We start from the raw sequence: 6,747 nt of genomic DNA, 5'->3' as shown, positions 1-6,747 counted from the left end.
ACACACACACACACACACACACACACACACACACACACACTGGTAGTTAGTTACAATCATCCACAAGAAAGTGATATTTTGCTGTGTGAGTGTGTGTGTGTGTGTGTGAGTGTGAGTGTGTGTGAGTGTGTGTGTGTGTGTGTGTCTGTGTGTGTGTGTGTGTGTGTGTGTGTTCACCTCGGGGTGTGTGTGTGTGTGTGTGTGTGTGTGTGTTCACCTCGGGGTGTGTGCAGATGTTGACCGGCCAGGAGGAAGTGTTGATGTGTCGCTCCTCTGTTTCTACTGAGTCACACCACAACTAGAGGAGAGGAGAGAGGAAGGAAGGAGGGAAGGAAGGAAGGAAGGAGGGAGGGAAGGAAGGAAGGGAGGAAGGGACGGAGGAGAGGAGAACATTAGAATCCCGATCTTTCTCTCGCTTTCTATTCTCTTTAGGCAGGAATAAACTTTTTGGGCAACTCCTATTTTTGGAGCATTGACCAAGAAGTTGCTTGTTATGTATCTTCTCTCATTCTTTTCTTTTTTTTTTTTTTTTACTTTATTATTATCATTATAATTTATTTTATTTTATTTATTTATTTATTTTTATTTATTATTATCTTTTCACTATAAAATATATAAATATTGTAAGATGCTATAAGTATGAACAATATCATATGTAAGCAAATGTAAATTTATGTAAATTCTTGCAATAAGGTATAAAAAAAAAAAAGAAGTTGCTTGTTGATTTAACCCCATAGAAAAAACTTGCTAGGAAACAGTGATAATCAGTGCAACCTTTTAGGCAACTCTGATAGGCAACTTTAGCAGTGGGTTGTATTACAAATATTGCTTAGAGTCCACAGCAAAACTCTGATTGGCAACTTTTCCAGGGTGTTGCCCCACCAATGTTTCTTAACCACATCTTGTTATAAGGCAACAGTGACAGAAAAGGCAACTTTTCAGGCCAGTCTGAATGCATTAGCATTGTTGCTCAACCCCATCTGAAAATCTTGTTACCAAGAAACAGTGATAAACAGGGCAACTTTTTGGACCCAGTGTCACCACACACACACACACACACACACACACACACACACACACAGCAGTACACTGGGACTCACTATATCAGAAGAAGCAACTGTGAAGTTGACGGCGATGGCGGTGAAGGTCAGCAGCGTGCGCACGCTCTTGGTCTCGTGAACCCAGCAGCACACGCCCTGCAGGGGGGCGGGGCAACGCTTAAACTCCTCCCCCAGCGTCAGCAGCAGGAGCAGGAAGTAAACGCACCCGCTCACCACAAACTGAGCCAGCATGGGAGGCAACCTGAGCACACAGGAGCAACAAGTTGGGCAACAGACACGCTTGAGTTTTGGTGATTTGACAGACAGACAGACAGAGAGAGAGACAGAGAGACAGGCAGACAGACAGAGAGACAGACAGACAGACAGACAGACAGACAGACAGACAGACAGACAGACAGACAGAGAGACAGACAGACAGACAGACAGACAGACAGACAGACAGGCAGACAGAGAGACAGACAGGCAGAGAGACAGACAGGCAGACAGACAGACAGGCAGAGAGACAGACAGACAGACAGACAGGCAGAGACAGACAGACAGACAGGTAGTCAGACAGACAGGTACCTTGGTGAGGGGATCAGAGCCTGGACAGCCATCAGCAGCAGCAACATGATGAAGGAACAGACCATGCTGGACTTAAAGAGTTCGTCTCTCATCTGGGAATACTGAGAGGAGACAGAGGGTGAGACAGAGGGTGAGACAGAGGGTGAGACAGAGGGTGAGACAGAGGGTGAGACAGAGGGTGAGACAGGCTCAAGACTTTCCAGAAAGATAAGAATGCCATGATAAGATAAGATGAGATTAAAGCACTTTAAAGATGATTTATTTACATTTCAAACTAGAAATAACTGCCTCGTCTTTATTTATTGAACATATATAATTAATGTGATTATCAGGTCAACTTAAAGGATTTTGGTGTCTGCAAAAGTAAGTGACAGCACTTCCACCGTTTCTGTAGAATGACCCAAGATCGTTTTCTCAGCTACAGTGGTAAGCAAAACATTATGATGTCACAGTGACCTTGACCTTTGACCTTTGACCACCAAATTCTAATCAGTTCATCCTTGAGTCCAAGTGGACGTTTGTGCAAAATTTGAAGAAATTCCCTCCAGGCGTTCCTGAGATATCGAGTTCATGAGAATGTGACGGACGACCCGAAAACCTGCTAAAATTAATAAAATTAAAATTAAATTTGTTCAAGATCCATCATGGATCCAAATGTCATGCAGTAAAGAGTTGAATCTACTTCTTTACATGATGTTCGGCTCTTAGCCAGCACCCACTGTTGTTTCAAATAGGCCACGCCCACGCTCGATTTCTTTCTGTCTTCTAATAATTCATATGAAATGTCTTTGTTGTTAATCGCCCAAAACCTTTTCTCAGCTGTTCAGCTGATGATCTTTATCATTTAAAAATGCTGACAAGCTAGAAACCTTCTGTCCGGCACAGGAGTCATGATGCATACTGACACTTCAACAGAAAACATCTGAAAGGAAGGAAGGAAGGAAGTAAGGAAGGAAGAAAGGAAGGAAGGAAGGAAGGAAGGAAGGACGGACGGGGCAAGGAAGGAGGGAGGGAAGGAAAGACGGAAGGAAGCAGGAGAACATTAGAATCCTGATCGTTCTCTCCCTTTCTATTATCTTTAGGCAGCAGTAAAATTTTTGGGCAACCCCTATTTCTGGGCAACATTGCTCAAGAAGTTGCTTCGGTATAGTTGCTTGAACCGCATAGAAAAATATTGTTGCCAGGAAACAGTGATAAACAGGGCAACTTTTTGGGCAACTCTGACAAGCAACTTCAGCAGTGGCTTGCATAAACTGTGTTGCTTTCAGCCCATAGCAAAATCTTGATTGGCAACTTTTCCGGCGTGTTGCCCCAACAATGTTTCTGAACCTCATTGGAACATCTTGTTGCCAGGAAACAATGACAGACAGAGCAACTTTTATTAATTGAATCATTTACACCAAACACATTTCACATCAATTATTAGAACACAGAAAAAAACAAAAACAGAAAATGTGGATTTATTGTTTTAGAGTTTCACACTTGTACCGCACTTGAGATGCCTGACCGACATTTAGAATGTGTGTGTGTGTGTGTGTGTGTGTGTGTGTGTGTGTGTGTGTGTGTGCACCTTGCCCTCTATGTGTGTGTCCTTGAAGGCCTGTGTGAAGGCGGTGATGTGCTCCCTCCTCATGCGCTCCCTGCTCCGCACCTCGATGGCCTGCCGGATCCTCCTGTTGACCTCCCGCGCCCCCGAGCGCTGAGCCGCCACCTGATTGGGCAGCTGGGTCAGAGAGCCGTTGGTGAAGGTGGCGAGGATCTGCGGGTCAGAAGGTCAAAGGTCAGCGAGGTGCCACGACACGTCTGTCACTCAGATGATTTACTGATTATTATTAGGATCCTTTTCTAGAATTCAACGTCCATAAAAAGACGTCTGATGCTTTTAAGGGTTTTCAGTGTCTTTCGTTTTTAGTTCCCCTGCTAAGGTTTAATCACCTTTACTATGTTTTTAGTGTGCTTACAAAGTTTTTAGGGTCCTTACTAAGTTCCTAGTGTATTTACTATGTTCTAAGGGTCCTTACTAAGTTTCTAGGGTCTTTACTAAGTTCCTAAGGTATTTACTACGTTTCTCGGGTCTTTACTAAGTTTTTAGGGTCTTTACTATGTTCCTAGGGTCTTTACTGGGTTTTTATGGTCCTTACTACGTTTCTAAGGTCTTTACTGTGTTTTTAGGGTCCTTACTGAGTTCCTAGGGTCTTTACTAAGTTCCTAAGGTCTTTACTACGTTTTTAGGGTCCTTATTACGTTTCTAGGGTCTTTGCTAAGTTCCTAGGGTATTTACTAAGTTTTTAGGGTCTTTACTAAGTTGTTAGGGTGTTTACTAAGTTTTTAGGGTCTTTACTAAATTCCTAGGGTATTTACTACGGTTTTAGGGTCTTTAATACATTTTTAGGGTCTTTAATACGTTTTTAGGGTGCTTACTAAGTTTCTAGGGTCTTTACTGCGTTTTTAGGGTCTTAAATACGTTTTTAGGGTCCTTTCTAAGTTCCTAGGGTCTTGACTAAGTTCCTAGGGTCATTACTACGTTTTTATGGTCTTAAATAAGTTTTAGGGTCTTTACTAAGTTCCTAGGGTCTTTATTACATTTCTAGGGTATTTACTATGTTTGTAGGGTCCTTACTAAGTTCCTAGGGTCCTTATTACATTTCTAGGGTATTTACTACATTTTTAGGGTCCTTATTACATTTCTAGGGTATTTACTACGTTTTTAAGGTCTTTAGTAAGTGTCTCGGGTCTTTACTAAGTTTTTAGGTTCCTTACTAAGTTTCTAGGGTCCTTACTAAGTTTCTAGGGTCCTTACTAAGTTCCTAGGTTCTTTACTAATTTTTTAGGGTCTTTACTACGTTTTTGGGGCCTTTACAAAGTGTTTAGGGTCCTTACTAAGTTCCTAGTGTCTTCCCTACATTTTTAGGGTCCTCAATAAGTTTATAGGGTCTTTACTAAGTTCATGGGGTCCTTACAAAGTTTTTAGGGTTCAAACCCGGGTCGCTGCGGGAAGGACTGAGCCTTATGGTACGCGCTCTACTCAGTGAGCAACTGGGGCGCCCCATTTTTAGGGTGTTTACTACGTTTTTAGGGTGTTTACTACGTTTTTAGGGTGTTTACTACATTTTTAGGCCCTTTTTTTAGGGTCCTTAGTGTCCTGAATCATTTTTGTGCCTGTACAGTATTTGTAATTCCTTCTCTTCCCTCAGGGTTTTTAATCTTACAAAGCTCATTCCCAGGATGTCTCCAAACGGCAGCTCGGCGCTCCAGGTCGTCATCTCGTCGTAACTCGGTCGCCGCGCCCTCGGTGGCTCCGCCTCCTCCCGGGGCGCCTGGCGGATCAGGTACGTGTCTATGTTGTGTTTCCGCAGAAACTCGTTGCGCTCCTGGCCGTGACCCGCCTCCGTCTCAAAGACCCCGCCCAGACAGTCCAGAGTCGCCCGGGAGATATGAATCCTCCTGACAGGAGAACACAGCGGATTGAATTAGAGAAGCCGAACGGAAACGACTCGCTTCAGTAGGACAACGGATTGGTTGATATAGAAATAATGAAGGAAACACTGGTGGAATAAATAATGAGGCAGTGAAGTGTCTGCTGTCATTACGGACATTTCTAGATCACAGGTAAACATGTCATAGATGTCAAGACATGTCAAGATAAGAAATATTCCGGCCATTTTATTTATCAGCTAAGAAAGTAACTGTCAGTTGAAGGGTTTGATAATACTTCGGCTATTTTATATTGGAAGTAGAGTCAAAAACGAAATGAAGTAGTTCTGCTGTACTTCAGAAAGCCAATTTATTCCTTCCTCCCTCTGTTGCCAGCTTGGTGACTTTGTCAGCAAATTTAGCAACTTTTCACCCTCGCAACTTCATTTTCCAAAAGCGACTGGCAACAAATCTAGTGACTTCGATTTGGCCTAATCCCTTGTTTGATGATGACAGCGCTTCCCACACAGCATGTGTAGCCCACAGCATATACACTGATATGCAAATTAGCGTATGACATCATCTGGCAACCTCTGGCGACTTTTTCAGCAGCCGATAGCTTCTTTCCTCAGAAAAGAGTTTGCAACACCGAGCGCGTTGTATATCTGAAACAGTTTAAAAGTTTGCTTAAAATTTGACTTAATGGATGGAAACCTAACGTGTGTGTGTGTGTGTGTGTGTGTGTGTGTGTGTGTGTGTGTGTGTGTGTGTGTGTGTGTGTGTGTGTCACCCTGCCAGCCCCCCGGCCTCCAGGCTGTTGGCGATGTCGACGTCCCAGCTCCACACGTCAAACTGCCACTTCTGCAGACCCAGAACTCCACAGAGCACCGAGCCGGAGTGAACCCCGATCCGCATGTCCACCTCCTGCTGCAGCTCCCGCCGCACGAACCTGCAGGAGAACACAGTAGAACACAATAGAACACCATGTCCACCTCCTGCTGCAGCTCCCGCCGCACGAACCTGCAGGAGAACACAGTAGAACACAATAGAACACCATGTCCACCTCCTGCTGCAGCTCCCGCCGCACGAACCTGCAGGAGAACACAGTAGAACACAATAGAACACCATGTCCACCTCCTGCTGCAGCTCCCGCCGCACGAACCTGCAGGAGAACACAGTAGAACACAATAGAACACCATGTCCACCTCCTGCTGCAGCTCCCGCCGCACGAACCTGCAGGAGAACACAGTAGAACACAATAGAACACCATGTCCACCTCCTGCTGCGGGAACCGTAACTACGACGAGAATACGGCAGAATAGAACAGGAAAAAACAGAAGGGAAAAGTAGAATAAAATAAAATGCAGTATCCACCCTCTGCTGCAGCTTCCAACACATGTAACCACAGTAGAACACAGTAGTTCATATTAGAGTAGAGTAGAATACCTTGTTCATCTCCTGCTGCAACGCCCTATGAACATAACTACAATATTACACAGTAGAATATAATAGAAGAAAATCTGGAAAAAAAATTGAATAGAATAGACTAGAATAGAATAGAATAGAATAGGGGCAGATGGGTGGAAAAATCTGTGATGTTTTACTGGAAATAATACGATAGTAATACGATTTTCTTTATATAAAAATACAAGAATATAAGAAAAAAATTACATTTATTTTTAAATCAGTGTTTATTATGACAAGGAAA

General features: G+C 43.5%; 1 pseudogene; it reads right to left on the bottom strand.

Annotated features, from left to right (window-relative positions):
- Positions 1-217: 217 nt before the first annotated feature.
- The window catches only part of LOC139638465 (adenylate cyclase type 8-like), a 17,154-nt pseudogene continuing 10,624 nt past the window's right edge, over positions 218-6,747 (bottom strand).

The sequence above is a fragment of the Centroberyx affinis genome, unplaced genomic scaffold (genome assembly GCF_046629955.1).
Source record: "Centroberyx affinis isolate AG114_WGS23_722 - 3 ecotype Tasmania unplaced genomic scaffold, CSIRO-AGI_Caff_v1 ptg006376l_1, whole genome shotgun sequence".
NCBI classification, from domain to species: Eukaryota; Metazoa; Chordata; class Actinopteri; order Beryciformes; family Berycidae; genus Centroberyx; species Centroberyx affinis.
Note: the sequence above shows the minus strand (reverse complement) of the source record. Positions and strands in the feature narration are given on the sequence as shown.